General features: G+C 44.4%; 1 protein-coding gene across 1 annotated transcript in view; it reads right to left on the bottom strand.

The window, feature by feature from the left end:
- The window catches only part of LOC143832088 (semaphorin-3D-like), a 54531-nt gene extending 40049 nt beyond the window's left edge, over positions 1–14482 (bottom strand). Inside the window, exon 1 of the mRNA XM_077325907.1 lies at positions 14339–14482. The gene's annotated coding sequence lies outside the window, so the exon portion shown is untranslated. The remainder of the gene's footprint in view (positions 1–14338) is intronic.
- Between the last annotated feature and the right edge of the window lie 3902 nt (positions 14483–18384).

The following is an 18384-nucleotide window of genomic DNA, read 5'->3' as shown; positions in this document are numbered from 1 at the left end:
TTTCCTTTGACCACCCAAAAAAGCTATCCTGGGAATCATGGAGGTTGCATTATATGAGGTTGAGGCATGTACAAAAGTAAGGGGGGAAATTGGACAAGGCTTAGGGAAAATGTTGGGTGGATCCAGCCGATTGCCTTTTCCCTTCCATCGCAGGCTCCCGAGTGGCCTCACCTGCTGTTCCCGAGGGTTCCCTGTCCCGCAGAGCAGGTTACAAGGTTACAAGGTTACAGTGGGTTGCAAGTGGAGGGGGGAGGCACGAAAATCCTGTTCTGCTGATGAGAATACATTCTATTACTAAAAAATTACCAGTGGATCCAACCTGCCATGAGGCAACTGCTGTAAAACCGCTATAAAACAAATAATTGAAGCGTAATGGAACTCAAAACAAAATAGCAAAACAATAGCAAAACAAAATAGGCAGACTGTGGAGTGAAAAAGATTAAAATTTAACAGTAGGGGTGGTCAGAACTTAGGGCTTTAATTGTGCTTGGGGTCAGTCAGTCGAGCACATCCCTGTGCCATATAACATCCACAATTTCTATCATCAGCTCCTAAGAACTCTTATGTGAGACAAGCCCTAGATGGTTCACTTAGCAAGAAAGATGTGATGCATGCAAACTAAGAATTCTATTGCATTTTCTGCGATCACCTTGGGTGTGCCATATAAGCTGAGAATGGTGGCACTTTGGAGAAAGCCAGTCTTGAGGCCCCAGTAAATAGCCAACATAGCTGCAAAGTATAAGAACTGACAGAGAACGTGTCTGGTTATGAAGATCCAGATTGATGAATCTCTTAGCTGTCCTTCCTCCCTAATAAAGCGCTGTGTTACTAACCAAATATGACATCCTACTATTGCTGAAGTCCAGAAAAATATGTGACTACTGACTAAACCCATAATGCTGCTGTTTGTCATTAGATGATTTATGTGACCATTTGGGAATGTCTTCGTTATCACCACGTCAAATTTGAGAGGTATAGCTGCATTGAAATACTATTGAAAAAAAACAGCATGTCTTGTGGCACTTCTAACTTAACAAATCAAGAGTTCTTTTCATGAGGAAAACCCCCCATAAGAAGTGGTTATGTCAGTGGGAAGGTATACACACTCTTGAGTACAGAGAAAACAAATAGGCCAAAGGACATGTTGTATTACGATGCAGAGCACAAATGAATACAAATCAAAGTAAATTAGCGCATGACCCAATCAAACTAATACAGCATGACCCAATTAGTATGTATGAGACTCATTCCTTACTAGCAACCCCTGGCAATGCATAAGCATAACAAGATTAACAGAATAAAGGAATACCTTAACATTATTTTGTGTGGTGAACTAGACACTTCCAGTCTCCACTGAATCCACTGTATCAAATGTACTAATAAATTCCAACCTCAGCAGCTTCACACTGGAGTCTGCTGTACTAACGCCCTCTCCTCTCACACCACTAGTCTCTGAATGTTACTAAAAGCTGATTCGTATCCATTTATTCTTTTGCACAGAAACTGACATGTTTGGCCTTTGTAAAAGGAAGAAGATAAATGAGCTTGTTCCTGGATTTGTATCTCCATCAGGTGGCCCATTGTTTGAGGGTGAATGCAGGGGCAGTCTTAGTGATTCCAGGGCCCAGCCCCAAAGCCAAGGCTGCCCTCCACCCTCTCCCAACTTTCTCAGTGTTTCTCTTTTCATTCAATTTTAATGCACACCCCCACATTTCCATATGCTCCCTGGGACATCTCCTTCATTTAAAAAAAATGTCACTGTATTTCTTTATCCTCAGCAAAAGCCCAGCATGCAAATCTGTTCCCTGATGCAGAAAATTACCCTCTGAAGCCCCCCCCCCCCATTCTGTGTTTTTGTCCACCACCTCTGTCCCAAAGCAACAAATAGTGGGTAGCATTCATCATCTGGCAAATGGTGTTTAGAAGGGGAGAGAAGAGGAACCCAGGAGGACTTACTGTGAATGGTGCAGCTCACCACTCTCAGGAGGAAGAGGAGGATGAAAAGGTCAGTGACCACACCAATAACGGACAGGGCTGCTGAGGTACTGCCTTCCTGGTGAGCAGGCATAGCTGGAGCCTGGCTTGCACAAGAAATGCAATGGCAGACAGCAAAAGAGGAAGGCCACGACCACCCCAGGCCTCCATCTCTTACCATCATCACCTCTAATGGTACAGCAGAAGGCAGTTGCCCCCTCCCATTGCCCTACACCTGAGTGCAAGCCACTGCCTAAGACTGAGTGAGGGGTCAGTATATGCAATTAGCTGGAGTAGGTTGCCTCGACCATCATATAGCTGATTTCTGGCTGCTGCCTATGAAACCCCTTGCCTTCACCTCTAGTGGTGGTAGAAAGGCCAAGACTGCCAATGCTTTGGCTGGTAACCAGAAATCCTGGCACCTGGGGGTCCCAACATACCCCCCTCCTGCAGTGCAGGGCCCTGGGCAGCTGCCCTGGTTGCCCCAGGATTAAGATTGTTCTTGGATGAATAGCTGCTTCAGGTTGGGGCAGTCAGTTAGCAAGCGCAAGCCCTATGAGACCAATGAAAGGGGAAGGATTATCCTCCAGGGCCAGAATAATGTGTTGGAAAAGTTTTAGTTTACATTTATTGGTGACAAAAGGCAGGGTTTTGTTATTTTACAGGTTCTGTTGAGTGGTAAGTGATGACAGCAAACAAAATAAGGGAAGCACAAGCTCAGAAACAAGCAAGGAAGCAAAAAGTTAGAAACTAGACTAGGCAGCAGCTCTAACCTTATGTAGTTATTAAGGGAATAGAAGCCCAGCCTGAAGAAGGTTTTAGTCAATGATAGAGGAATTCCATGACAGTGGACTGGGACTCACAAGGGGTCCATTCAAGCTTTGCCAGAGAGACTACTGGGTTACTAACAGAAGGGGGCTTGGCACAAGGCAGCACAAGAGGGTTTCACTTCCAGATCAAAATTCAAAGATGAGCTTCAAGAAGACAATTTCTTCTGCAGGTTCCCTTTGTAAACACATTGCTTGGAAATGTGCTTTCAAAGGCAGGGGAGTCTGTATACCATACAGCCCCAGTCCAGAATGGCATCAAGAAGCTTAATTCATTTAACATATTCAGACTGCTGTGATAATCCCAGTGGGGAAGCATAAAAGAAAAATGTGGGTAACTAAAGATCAAGTAACATATCAAAAGCAATACAATCTTTGAAAGACAGACATTCCTCCGTGCCCCTTACATAGGAATTCCTTTGTATAGGATGACAAAGACACCCATCACCTGTCTAACATATGGCTTGACAATATGTCCGGGCAACATTTTCAGTGGAGAAAGTTTCTCGCTCTTCCCTTTGCAAGAATGAGGACGATACAAAGTGGAATCCATCAGGGTCTCACTTGCATCCTCTATAGTCAGTGACATCCATTATGTCTGGAGGCAAACAATATTTTTTAAAAGAATTAAATCATCGAGGCCCTGTTTGCTATGTAAACACTCATTTCTCTTATGCTGTTGCTGCCTGTGGTCAAGCAGGCTTCTGCTGTGAAACCTGCAAACCGAGATAATGAGATAATGGCAACAAAGAAAATGCCACATTGGAATTGATCCACCTCTGAATCTGTTCCTATCTGGGGGAGTCGAGCACATTTTGTTGCTGCAGTTGCCCACACACAAAGGAAATATAACCGAATCCAGATTTCATAAATAGCACAGTGCTTTTTTTATTTTCTTCTTACTAGGTTTCTGTTGCTTAATCTAGTTGCAAGGAACTCATGTCAAAGAGCCAAAATGTCCATAAAATAAATATTAAATGTTGATGCTGGAATAGGCTGAGAGCTGGAACAGCAACATTTTACAGATCAAGAGGCACCAGAAGAGGTATGTCTGGGCTGAAAGAACACAAGGTGTGAAGGTCAGGACTGGGGGCATTGTGTGTGGTCACACACACAGCATTCATCTGACTCTAACAAGCATTATCCACTCATCATTGTCATGAGGAGTCTTCATTGCAAGGGCAAGCTGGATTGGAATACAGAGGCTTTTTGCCTCTAGGTCATTAGCTCCAAATCTGCATCAGGTCAGTACATGCCAGGAATAATTGTGGCTGCTCACTGTACAATGGGTCTTTATTAAATGAGTGGGTGGTCTCAGCCTCCTTCCTCGAGGACACATGTCACGAGCACGGTCTTCCCCCTGGGTCAATCCTGCCCCTACCAACAGTAGGAGCAGAGACACTGGTTTCTGAAGATCATGTCTGCTTTAAAGGTGACCGTCCAGGTTAAGAGAGAAGTGAAAAGGACAATGGGAGCAGGTGGCATAAGCAGGAAAAGGTCTGCACATGTGTTTGTTTGCTTTTTAAAGGAATTATGCAGCCAACTTTGCTAGTTCTGAGCTAACAGAACAGCAATGTCCAAAACAAATGGAAATATGCTTAAAATAAAAGGAAATAATGTTTACAATGTACAGGCTTGTTAGCAAGGAGCCTGTAACCCTCAACATTTCAGGCTGTGGATGATCAGGACATTGCACTGCCTAGCCTTCAGTTTGTGAGGCTTTGTAACTTCTCTTACAATTCCAGGTCTGTACGTCCTTCGCATTAAGTATTTTTGCCTCCCTGGTTTGAAGCATGAAGACTGTACAGTCTTTTAATCGAAATCTTCTACCTCCCCCCCCCCCCATTCTTATCTTCCCTCCCTGTTGCTTCCTGCTATAATTGGAAGGAATAGCCACAGTGGGAGCTGGCATTTTTTTCTGTCAGGATCCAGAGAAAATATTTTAATGAGCATTTGAGGTGGGAGGATCCTTCTCTGTTATCTGTGTCCTGTCAAAGGTTGTCAGCTGAAATTGCTCTAAAATTATGTCCTGTGTTTGGAGGTGGTCTTTCTACACTATTCTGTGTTCCTTTACATTCTTAGAAGCAAATCCTTTCCTTGGCATTTGACATGTTTGTGCAACCTTTGCCTGGCACCAAAATGTCATATTTCTTTGTGTACTTTGTAGTCACTCAAAATTTCAGGGCATTTTTCATGTTACTTGTGGGGAGTTATTGGCTTCTGTCCAATCATTGGTGGGAATCCAGAGAAGGCAGAGTAGAGCTAAGGCAATAATAGCTACCAGATAAGTGTCCTTGCTGCTTTGTTTTTCAGGCCTGGCCACAGGGTGGGGTGGCACCTATGTTAATCTCCAAGTTCATCAATCTTGGCCCTGCTATGGGCTTCCTAACAAAGGATAATGATATGTTGTCTTCTGGGCTAATACCAGGGAAGAAAGAGGACAGTATTTCTGTCAGGAAAATGCCATAGGGGAAAAGATTACATTGCTCTTTTGCTGTGGCTTAGATCCAAATAAGAACCCTCAACTTCTACTTTTTAACATGAAATGATGTTAGTACATCTTTTATGTAACATATAGCCTTACTGATAGAATTGGCGGATACTCCTGCCTACAGGCTTTAGACTAGGCCAGTCTTAGAAGAAAGAATTTAGCCTCCTTCAGATTAATATCTGTAATTACCTCAGAATTCTTACTGGGTTCAATGTAAGGACAAATCTTCTCCTTGAAATATTGTTAACTCAGTAATTTCTCCATATTAGCTGGGTCTATAAAATATAAGCTTGGTACAGACTTAGATTACTCTGCATTCCCCTCCTCTGAAGAGGCCCTCTTAGTAATCCTCAGGGGGCTGTGTTCAAAGGACGGAACAGCTCTAAGAATCCAGGAGCCAAGATTGGCAATAAATCTTCTTTTCTGCTATAAACAGTACTCCAAGAAGATGTCAGTAGAAGCAGGGGGTGAGAGGAAAGCAAGTGTTTTGAGGAGGATAGTAAATGATGAGAGAGTCCTGATCTGCACTTTTATTTTAATTGTGAATGTAGAGAATGGAATTGCATGGCCAAATACTGTGTTGTTGCATCTTTATTTCTCATAAGAAGAGCTGGTCATCTGTTGTCTTTGGCCACCTGATGCGTCAGCCATTCCTATGAGACTGTAACTGGGTAACTTGTTTTGTAATGCTAACCAGAGTTACATGGTTCGAAGACCATTTACTTTGATGGATTTAGAAAGGTATAAATTTGCTTAGGATTCCGTGGCTGGTTTAGCATGGGATTACAGCTACCATGTGGCAAGTTTTTAAGTGGCAATTTGACTGATTCATCCCAGATAGTTCAGCACATAAAGAAATACCTTGCTTTGCACTTATTATTCTAATTGGGTTTTTTCCGCAGTAGTGTATTGAATGGCTCGGCCCAGCTTTCCTTAATCAGAGAGTTAGAAGCCTAAGGCGGTGGCAGCAGACTACCAGGCTTTCCCAGGCAAGTAACCCCCCCACACACACACACACACCTCCTTCCCCGCTCACACACACACGAGAGAGAGAGAGAGAGAGAGAGAGAGAGAATGCCACAAAGAAATACGCTGCAGTAAATGATTATGGAAGAGCTGGTTTATGGGAACCCCACTGGATTTTCAAACAAGAGACTAACAGAGTTCGTTTGCTATTGCCTTCCTCTGCACAGCAACCCTGAAATTCCCACCCAACACTTATCAAGGCTGACTCTGCCTCTTGTCTGAGATCTGATGCCTCCAGGTGAGACCTGGGGATCCCCTGGAATTACAGCTAATCTCCAGACTACAGAGATCTGTTCCCCTGGAAAAAATGTTTTTTTATAGGCATTGTACTTCACTGTCCCTGTCTTTCCCAGGTTCCATCCCCAAATGTCCAGAGCTTCCCAACCTGGATCTGGCAACTCTATCCCCCCACCCCCATCCTCTGCTGGTGGCCAGGGAGGATTTGGGAACCCAAGATGAGATCAAGCTAGCCTGAGCCATATAGGTCAGGACCAGTAAATGATTAAAAGGTAAAGGTAAAGGTATCCCCTGTGCAAGCACCGAGTCATGTCTGACCCTTGGGGTGACGCCCTCTAGCGTTTTCATGGCAGACTCAATACGGGGTGGTTTGCCAGTGCCTTCCCCAGTCATTACCGTTTACCCCCCAGCAGCAAGCTGGGTACTCATTTTACCGACCTCGGAAGGATGGGAGGCTGAGTCAACCTCGAGCCGGCTGCTGGGATTGAACTCCCAGCCTCATGGGCAAAGCTTTCAGACGGCTGCCTTACCACTCTGTGCCACAAGAGGCGCAGATTACAGTAAATGATTACAGAGCAATACAGAGCAATACAGTAAATGATTACGGAGCAAATAAATTTCCTCTTCAATAAACAGGCTACAGCAATAGCAAAACAAATATTCCACTTCAATAAAGATAGTGGGATTTTATTATTATTATTTATTATTTATTTGATTTGTATGACCGCCGCTCTCGGAAACCGGCTCGCGGCGGTTCACAACATTTTAATACAGATACAATATATTAACCATTAAAATTCCCCATTAAAACCCCATTAAAACAATGACTAAGTCACAATGATGGCGATTAAAACTATTCCCGTACAGGCCCACTGGATGAGCAGAAGGGAACGGAGGATAATTGGGCATAGGATGGAACACTCTGGGGAACCAGGTCAGTTTAGTACTGGCCTCCCCCCTCCGGGGAGAGGGGTCCGATCTTAGCCCCGGGCCATCACCCGGCCTTAGACAAACGCCTGGCGGAAGAGCTCCGTTTTGCAGGCTCTGCGGAACTCAGAGAGCTCCGACAGGGCCCGCAGCTCTTCAGGGAGCTCATTCCACCAGGTAGGGGCCAGGACCGAAAAGGCCCTGGCCCTTGTCGAGGCCAGGCGTGCCTCCCGGGGTCCTGGGATCATCAGCAGATTCTTACCCGCAGAGCGAAGTGCCCTGCGGGGGGCATAAGGAGATAGGCGGTCCCTCAAGTATGCAGGACCCAAGCCGCGTATAGTCTTAAAGGTTAATACCAAAACCTTGAACCTGATCCGGAAACAAACTGGCAACCAGTGCAGCTGCTTCAGCAGAGGCTGAACATGGGACCTCCAAGATGATTTAGTGAGGACCCGTGCAGCTGCATTCTGTACCAGCTGTAACTTCCGGGTTAGAGACAAGGGTAGGCCCGCGTAGAGCGAGTTACAGAAGTCTAATCTAGAAGTAACCGTTGCATGGATCACAGTGGCCAGGTGTTCCGGGGGCAGGTAGGGCGCTAGTAGCCGAGCTTGGCGTAGATGGAGAAACGTCGTCCGGGCTACCTTAGTGACCTGGGCCTCCATGGAAAGTGAGGCATCCAGAATCACTCCCAAATTCCTGGCTTGGGGCACAGATGACAATTGTACCCCGTCCAGGCAGGGAAGACGCGCTTCCTGTTCCTGCTCCCTTCGGCCTAGCCAAAGGACCTCCGTCTTAGAGGGGTTGAGTCTCAGGCGGCTCTTCCTGATCCATCCAGCCACTGCTTCCAAACAACTGGCGAATTTTTCTGGGGGGAGATCTGGCCGGCCATCCATCAAGAGATAGAGCTGGGTATCATCAGCGTACTGGTGACATTTGAGGAAGAGTTTGCAATGGATCATTTACAAATGTTCTACAATTAGTTTCCAGTAAATTTTTTCCTCTTTGCATGGATTATAAACACCCACCCACCCACACACACACACACAAGGCTACCAGACTCCCCAGTGGATGTCGGTGTCCCTGCCACCAGGCTCTGCCCCCTGCCACCGAGAAGCTGGCAGAAAGCAAATGGCTTAGGCCACAATGTCAGTGTCACCCAGGAAGTGATGCCATCACACCAGGTGACACCCTAGTATTTAAGCATAAAATCCTATGGTAGAAGCCAGTTTTGCCAAAGAGTTTTTGCCTAAATATCAGATCATCACCTAGAAGTAGCTGTCATGATGAGGTCATTTCATGTGCAACACTGGTGTTGTAGGCTGGGCCCTTCTCTTTCATCTGGTCAGTCCCTCCCCCACTCCCTGCCAGTTGCCAGGAAGGACCTGACAATCCTATCCCCCACCTCAGCCAAATAACGCCAGACATTAATGAGTAATAATGGTTTGAACTAGATTTCTACAGCTGTACCTCATCCTGTGTTCTGACAATTGGGGGTCATGATGCCTCAGGTTCTAATGCAATGCAACAGTGCATATTCACACTGAACTTCATTTGTCATATTGTTAATTCATCTCATCTAAATAGATCCTTTAGAACCAGCTCAGTCTTTAATCCTGAATTAATTGTTGTCATTTCGCGAACTTGGCTATCTCACTGGTCACCCCCAGTTCCAGATCACTTATGAACTAGTTAAACAGCACTGGTTTCAACAGAGAATTCCTAGGGGACCCCGCTGCTTACATCCCTCCATTCTCATTTGCTTCTGCATTCTATTCCTGATTGTTTAACTAATTTGATTAATTAAAGCGTAACAAACTTTTCAACAAACAAAGCTTTCATTAGTCAAAGATCATTTCATCAGATAACAGTTTAACTATTTACTAACCCATGAGAGCATCCATCTGGATTTAATTAATTATTAAGCCATCACAGGACACATTCCTTACTCCAATTGTACACAAGTGTATACAGCTTTAGAATTTTTAAAATATATTCATTTATTTATATTTATATTCTACCTTTCTCATTTGGACTCATGGCAGATTACATAGAGTCAATACAATCAATAGGATAGGACATTAAATAAAGAAAACAATAGTATTAGGGTTGTAGAACCAACCAGAAAGCTAAAAATAGAAATATATTTATATGACAATTGATGCAAGAATTACATAGAAGGATCCTACTTACAGCAAGCTATACACAATAGTATGGCCCACAGACTTTAATAATTTACCCAAGTAATTTTGTAAATCATTTTTACAGTGCAACCCCTCTGCTTATGTAGAAAAGACCTCTTGAATAATTCAATTTATCATAGCTTGTAGAAAGCCAGGAGAGTGGGAGCCTTCCTGATATCCTCAGGCAGGCCATTCCATAAAGTGGAGGCCACAATGGAGAAGGCATGAGTATGGGCCAGCTTTTCTCAACTTTTTTACCAGTGAGAAACTCCTGAAACACTCTTCAGGCTTCGAGAAACCCCGGAAATAATGTTAGCAGGCCACGCCTACAGAAGTCACATGTTACCAGAAGTGACCACCCAAATACTCCCACTGGATGTGATATCAGCCTCTTGTCACCTCCCCCCCCCACCTGTGCCAGAAATGGCCTAGTCTGCCGGGCTGGGAACAGAACTGGGACAGGAATCTGCTGCTCTGTCACCACCACATGCAGTTAAGTTAAAATGAAAATACTAACCTCTCTGGACTCAATTTGCTACTACATGTGATGACCCTCGAACCCTCCTCTTTCCACTGCCTCTAGGCCCATCATTAGCCATTTTGGGAGAAAGGAGCAAGTTGACATAACCATGTATGGTCATATCACCTGATAATTTTTTTAAAATTAAAAATAAAAATTCACTCCCACCCAATTGGCGAAACCCTTGTGGGGCTGCCAAGAAACCCCAGGTTTTCATGAATCCCCTGTTGAGAAAACCTGGTATGAGCAGTTGGTGCTTTTGGCCATGTGGCCCTGTTCAGATGAGTGAAGATGCCAGGGTGGAGCAAAGGTAGTATTGCAGGTATGAAGGTGCAAGTTCATAAAGTGCTTTTTATGCCACAGCCAATACTTTAAATCAGTGGTCCCCAACCCCCGGTCTGGGGACCAGTACCGGTCCGTAGATCAGTCGGTACCGAGCCGTGGCTCCTCCTTGTCCTCCTCCTCGGCTGCTGCCTTGGGGGCTGCCCTGCCACTCTGTCGCCAGCTCACCTTTGGTGCTGCCATGGCTGGGGCTCTCTCTCAGTGTGGCACTGCGCAGCTGCTGCTGGCAGCGCCCCCCCAGCAGGCAGCGTGAATTCAGGGGCACCAGCGGGAAAGCAAGTGGAGCAGGGGCTCCGGCAGCAGTGACGTCCCTTAGCAAAAGACTACCCCCCCGTGCCTCAGTAAAATTATCAAGCGTTGACCGGTCCCCGGTGATAAAAAGGTTGGGGACCATTGCTTTAAATTGAGCCCAGTAACTGATGGGCAGCCAGTGGAGTGACTGTTGAGCTGGAGTAATATGCATGTTCCTTCTAGCTCCCAGTAATAGATGAGCCACAGCATTCTGCACCAACTGGAATTTCCAAATTGACTTGGAGGCTGAACAATGTACATTGCACCAGAATAGTCCAGTCTTGATGTTAGTTCGGCATGGATCCAGGTGTCCAGATCAGCTGTATCAAGGGAAGGGGCCATCTTATAGGCTGAGTTGGAAGTAAGCCTTTTGTGCAGCTTGCACAAAATAACACTGTGTCTAGTATAATCCCTAGGCTCTTAACTGAATCAGCAAAGGTCAGCTGAGCTCCATCAAAAGTGGGGAGCGCAATGTCCCTCAAGATGTCCACTTCCCCAACCAGCATTACCTCTGTCTTTTCAGCATTTAGTTTCCATTTGTTCACTCTTAGCTGATTTGCCAGAGCAGCCAGTCAATTATTTGGAAACTTTACCACATTACCAGGAGATTTGGATAAGGATATAGAGAGCTGGGTGTCATCCACATCTAGACAACTACCTGCAAAGCTCTAAACAATCACACAGAAATGTAAGAGCATGAGAGATAGAACTGTCTCATGTGGAACACCACAGGGAAGTTCCCAATAGCAATCATGATGACAACAAGTTCCCAATAGCAATCATTTGAGCCTAATCTGTACAGATTTCAACCATTTTAGCACACATCCCTCGATACCTACTTCTGCCTCTAAGTGCATAGTATGATCTATTGTATCAAATTCTGAGTCCAACAAGAGAAATAGAGGCAATAGATGAAGCTCATCATCTAACAGAGGTCTCTCTATTCCATAGCCTGAAGCTAGAGGACATGCGTTATTCAAGAAAACCTGGAGAGGCTCTGCTATTGCTTTTTTGTCTAGAAATGGCAGATTAGAGATGGGGCAGTGATTGGACTGGATATTTTACTATAGGGATGGTTTTAAAAGTATCAGACACTCTTTGAGTGACTAAACTGCTCTGAGTTACTCACTGATTTACAACAAATGCTAAAAGCGTATTGATGTGTTCCCTACATGATTTCAGTAGTCAAGATCCAGAGTACAAATAGTGGCCTTCACCAATGACAGGATCTTGTTGATTTCCTTCATGGAACGTGAGTCAAGATGGTCCATAAAGAGACCAGGTGAAGTAAGAGGTAGATGAAACAGAATCCATTTTGGTTTGTCAGGAGCTCGGGGAATTTGGGGAACATGATTTTGTGATCACGGTGTACCAAAAAGCTGTGAAATTGTGCAGTGTATTCAGTGAAAGGCAACCAAACAGACCAATCCCAAAGATTGATCACTTTAGTGTTTCATGCTTGGTCCCAATTCAGTTAGGCAGCTTCAAATGCTAAATCTAGCAAATAGAATTAGACATGCAGCAATTATGTGCACTAGCCATTTTCAGAAGGTGGCCCTTATATAGATGTCTGCTTTTACACAAAGATTGGGTAAAATCACTGGATTAGGATGCATATCTTTAAAGATGCAAGCACCTCAATCACAGACTGCTGTCAAACTCCAGTTAATGAGAAGAATTACCACAGTTAACTACCAGGGATTTAAAACAGTTTAATGGAGGAAATGTCAGTTCATTTGATGTCACCAGAATGTTGTAAGAGTGAAAACGTCTTTTAGCACCCCGAGCCTCTCTGTCAGCAAATTCTTTTTACTGGGCTCTGTAAATTGTATTTTACCATTTCACATCTGAGGACAGTGTGTCAGAGCTGTGTAAGGTGCATTCTGCCAACACAAGGTCTGTCCTGCCAGTGAAGAAGAGCTTCCTCAAGTAGTAAGCTATAACTTTCCCCAATGGAATGTGCTGGTCTTAGCTAAGCAGAGTGGTACAATACAATGTTGTATTATCCTAATTTCTATCATTTGAGGAACTAAAAGATTTAAAATGTAGCATCAGAGGCCACAGCCTTTTAATTATTCATCACCATCACTACCATTATATAAACAATATGGCTTGGCTTTGAAGGTTGCAGATGACTTATGGTAACTCCATCCAATGGAGTCTTCAAAGCCCTTGCTTGTAGCAGTATACTAAATTACGTATTCAGGAGAGGCCCTGCCTCGTTTACAGGGTTTAGCAGTCCTTTCATATATAGGCTTCAAAAGTTAAGACAAAATGAATACAAAAAACTGATTGTCTTATTGTCAAGCAGATCTGCCTGTGGCCAGTAGAACTGCTCAAGCAAAACATTATTTCTGTAATATGTAGACTGACAATAACTTTAGAGTAGAAATTAAACATGGTACACTGTGAAATCACAGAAGTTTCCTGTCCCCAAATATAGAAAGTATTAATCTTATTAAACTTACTAAATAAAAGAAAAGCATTAGTGGAGACAGCAATAAAAACCGGCTTAGTGAGGAGTTTCCCATTATATTATATGCATATTGAAGGGGGAGTTGTGTTAATCTCTGTTCCTTTTATTAGAAAGTCTTGGGGAAAGAATAGCTGAAAGATAGACTCCTTAAGGGGCTGTGGAAAATGGGGATAATTTATCCATTAGTTACAAGTGAATTTCAGTCTTCCTCCAACAAACAGTGAGTACAATAACCTCACACCTATCCTGTGAGACAGATTACAATGAGAAATACTAATGTGCCCACTGTCACTCAGTGGGTACTGATTAACATTTGCACTGTTCTTATAGTGCTAAACACCATAAAATGTAAATGGAAGATCCATGCACTCAAAGATCCATGCACTCAAATAGGTATACATGCTGGGGAGCCGTGGGTGTCTGCAAATCACTCTTCTACACTTTGTGTTTATTAAATACAGTACTTAATTTCTTTCTTAGTCTAGCAATTGCTTTTATGCAATGCAAACATTGAGTTAATATTTCAGTATATGAAGCCATTTCATCTATTTGAATAACAGAACACTAGTTTTCTTGCTTTGAACCTAGCAGTTTTAAAATTCTGAGAATGACAGCATTTCAGACCGATGCCAATTTGTTACATTTAATAGTCTAATTGGCACATTTACTCACAAACATACATAGACCTACAGTAGTAATGTTAAAGTCCAATGAAACTAAGGATTCTAATATTCTATAATAGGGCATGTTATTTTCCAGATCTCCAGCTTGTTCAGAATGTTTGAGCCACCATGAAAAGCTACTTGCTATGAAATTTAAAAGTGCATTTACTTTGTAGAATCAAATGCAGTAAGAATATTATACACAAATGCTAGACACAAAAATAGTTTCTGTTATATACTGATATATGTATCTGAACCATCAATTTTGATGGAACTATTCTTGAATCATAGTAAATAAAACAAAATTTATAATGTCTGAATACATAAAACATGGCAAATTTATTTGCAAAAACACCATCCTGTTCAAAAGTACTATTTTACTCACCTGTCCATGCTTTTCTGGTTCACAAACAGAATGAATCCCAAAAATACAACGATGCTCTACCTCCCACACTGCAGTTCAAAGTTAGCAGGATCTCTTGCGTAAGTGCCTGGCACAGAAACACCTGAACATTACAAAGCAACTCTGATATAGGGGTGGAGTGAACAGGCCATGATGTCATTTGGAGACAGCCTCCATTCACAAAAATCACCAGAAGCTGCTAGTTAGCATACCATCTGTCCCGCCTCATTCCTTGTGCCTAAATGGTTCTTTGGATGACATACAAAGGTAGTGAGATCTGATGACATCTTGTGGTGAATTGTTCATATTTTCCCAGATCAGTTTTAAAATTCATCTCCAGGGACTGAATTGGATTTGCAAACCGACCCTTATTCATGGAAACCAGTTTTAGAGTGTTGTCCTATGCTAATCAACAATACACTGTTAACAGTCTCTGTGTTATTAAAATTGCTCATACAAAGAGTGTAATGGAGCCTCAATCATCTCTGGCTATTTGTCTGATGGAAAAACAAAGGCAAAATTCTGAGAACTATGGAGAGAAAGTACTTGATTGACACATTTACTATTACATCATGGATAGTCCCATCACAGTTTGTAGGGGACATACAATTTGTAGGGGACACACAGTTTGTAGGGGACACAATTACCCACTCCTGAGTTCTCTTGTACTTCTGCTGCTAAATAAAAAGTACTGGAAGTTGCATGAGGATATTCTGAACATGGGACTGAAGAGGAGGGTGCTTTATCACTGATTTATCATAAATAATATCAAATGTTTTTTAAAATCCCTTTTGACCTAGTCAACTGCATATGCCAGTATTAACAAAGAATAAGTTGTACTGTCAATACAAGCAAAGCATAGTGAAAAGAAACTACTAATTAAACATAAATCTGTTTTACTCACTAAGTTGTAGCACATGGCAGTTGATGTTCATCAGGGACAGACAGATAGAAAAAAAAGGAATTTACATTGCAGCAGGCTGATTTCTTACCTAATTAGTTTTAGGAATATTGGACAACCAATTCATATCTACTGAGTGCTGTTCCAATCCAATAATTTATTTAGAACATTTGCATGTTGCCTCCCCAGATCTGTTCTAGGTGGCTCCCAACAATACAAAGAACAATTCAGTAAGACAAATAACATTTTAACCATTTTTTGCTCTAATATTTGTGAAAACCCACTTTGGGTGGAGCACTGACCGGGACACTTTCTGGTGTCTGGCCTGTGCTTTCATCTGCATGGGCCACGCCTCCAGAAGCCGGCCGTGAGGTGCTCAGCCCACCTCACGGCCAGATACTGGCTGGTCGACGAGGAAAGCATTCCCGCAGCTCCGTGCTTTGTTGCCAATGGGACTGCCCACAAGTGCCTATGGTGGCCCAGCCAGCAGCGCGGCTGTTGGCCCACCCACTAGCGGGGCTGCCACCTTGCCCAATGTGTGACAGCCTGATCACCTGTGGGGACATTCACTGGCCGCCACTGCAATGCCCAACTCAAACGCCGCACGCCCTTTAACCGATAGCCAACATGTTGCGCCCACCGCGACTACAGTAGGCCTGCTTCTGGCTGCCCCCTTTGGAGGTGCACCCCACTAGTGCCCGTTGCATTCCTGGATGCAACAGGCTTGAAGGCTAGTAATAAATAAAGCAGCCAACTCAGGAAAGTAGACATAACAATGGTCAACAAAACAGCCAGCTCAGGAGAATAAATGCCTTAGAATTCAAAGAAATAAAAATACAGCCAAGCTATGTGCCAGAACTACATTTGCTTTGATTCCTCATACAGGGATTTCCACCAGGACGGTTTATCACAAGCATTCTTGGGATTACAGCACCCACAATGAATGATGAAACAAATCAATAAAGCCAGACCGGCACCAAGCAATAACCCACTATAAGCCATGCCCAAAATAGAATACCAGTGATTGTCAGCTATAGCTCCCAGTTTAAACCAGTCCAAAACATCAATGATCTACAGATATCCTGGATAATGATACTTCCCTCTCTTAGGCTTCTCCTTGCTTACAGATAAAGCAGCTAACCTAACTTAAAACAGCTTCTTACTTAACAGAGATACAAACACAAGGACAATATTCAGCAAGAAACCAGTGTACCAGTTTTGTCCCGTATATACTCAAGTCACCACTGTTATAGCATCTCATAACATCAGCCATGCCATGTTCATCCTCCAGTGTGATATGTCAACAATGCTTTCTACATAGAACAAACAGATTGTAACATAAAGGGCCACAAATCAGACATTAAAGATGTCTGATAAAGATATTCAAAAAGTAGAGAGACAACATTTTGAATTTACCCGAGCCTCTGTTATTGACTTACAGGTCACAATTCTACAACAGGAACTGCAGTTGCCAACAGTAGGCCTCAGGCTTCACAAGGGCAGACATCACCAGCCAAGCAACAGACAGAGCTATCCAAAGGGTGCCTGTGGTCATGTGCATTCCTTTTGAAGGGGTGCACGTGAATGAGGAGAGCTGGAGATGAGCCGTACTTCTAGGGGATCCTCATGTCCCACCTGGAGGCATCCCTAAACCTCAATGCAGTACAATGCTACAGAGTCCCCCTTCCAAAGCAGCCATTTTTGCATGGAGAACTGATCTTTATTGTCTAGAGGTGAGCAGTAATTCCAGATTTCCAGGCTCCACCTGGAGGTTGGCTACCCCTGGTCTGGAAATATTCTTTGAGGTGTGGAAGTGGGACCTCAAAAGAGCATAATACCTCCACAGTCACCCAACCAGCCACATAGTACCCCCTGGCCTATGCAGGTGAAGAAAACATTGCAGAGAGTAGGTGAGGTTGCCAGATAGTTGTAGGTTCATATTTTGGAATTCCACATTTCCTAGTTGTGCATGAACCTGACTTGGGTCAGGACTGTTGTGCACAGAGAGACCACCTCTTATGGTTGCCTGCTTCCAATGAGGCACTAAACCCAAACGAAACCATGAGCTAGCACACATTACATTACAGCATGCAACAGGCTTTACTACTAGTCCTTATACATTGGTTCCTATATATATTTGTGAAACAGCCTTGGGGGACAAACGGTCCGGCATGATTGTGACTCTCCACCGCTCCACGGCCTTGCAGGGCCCCAGGTAAGAGGGCCAGCCACAGGGAGTGGCAGGGGGGGGGAGCGCTTCTCCATCACCGCAGGGGGGGGGAGGGAGCGCTTCCCCTCCGCAGCCCAAGCACATGCTTGCTGGCCTGCGGGGAAGAGGCTCTGTCTGGCGGGAGGAGAGCGTTCCCTTCCCTGGGGCCCAGCAAGTGCGCCTGCTGCATCGCGGACACAGCAGGTGCGCTTGCTGGGCCCCGTGGAAGAGGCTCCAACTGGGAGGGGAGGGGGGAGAACCTTACTTTCCCCGGGGCCCAGCAGGTGCCCCCGCCGCATCGCACAAGTGGTGGATGCGCTTGCTGGGCCCCGGGGAAGAGGCTCCGGCTGGGGGGAAGGGGGGGAGAGCCTTCCCTTTCCCGCAGCCCAGCAAGCGCGCCCGCCATGTCGCAGACGCGGTGGGTGCGCTTGCTGGACCTCGGGGAAGAGGCTCAGGCTGGGGAGGAAGTGGGGAGAGCCTTCCCTTCCCTGCAGCCCAGCAAGCACGCCTGCCACGTTGCACACGTGGTAGCTGTGCTTGCCGGCCTGCCAGCCCACGGGTGCCTGCAGAGGGCCCTTTCAAAGCCCGTTCTTATGAACAGGCTTTGCAGCTAGTATATATATAATATATATAAAAGGTAAAGGTATCCCCTGTGCAACCACCCGGTCATGTCTGACCCTTGGGGTGAAGCCCACTAGTATATTAAATGCCAGTAGGTGAGTATATACCCATATGCATCTGAAGAAGTGGCCTTGTTGATGAAAGCTGATGTGGAAATATTTTGGGGGAAGGGTTGTTTAGTTCTTTAAGGTGCCACAAGACTCATCTGTATGGTTCTCTCCAAGCATCCTTATAAAAGCTTGTTTACTGCCTATACTTCTCAAGGGCCCAATTTCTCACTCCAGCCCTAGCTGTAAT

Source organism: Paroedura picta, chromosome 3 (genome assembly GCF_049243985.1).
Source record: "Paroedura picta isolate Pp20150507F chromosome 3, Ppicta_v3.0, whole genome shotgun sequence".
Lineage (NCBI taxonomy): Eukaryota > Metazoa > Chordata > Lepidosauria > Squamata > Gekkonidae > Paroedura > Paroedura picta.
Note: the sequence above shows the minus strand (reverse complement) of the source record. Positions and strands in the feature narration are given on the sequence as shown.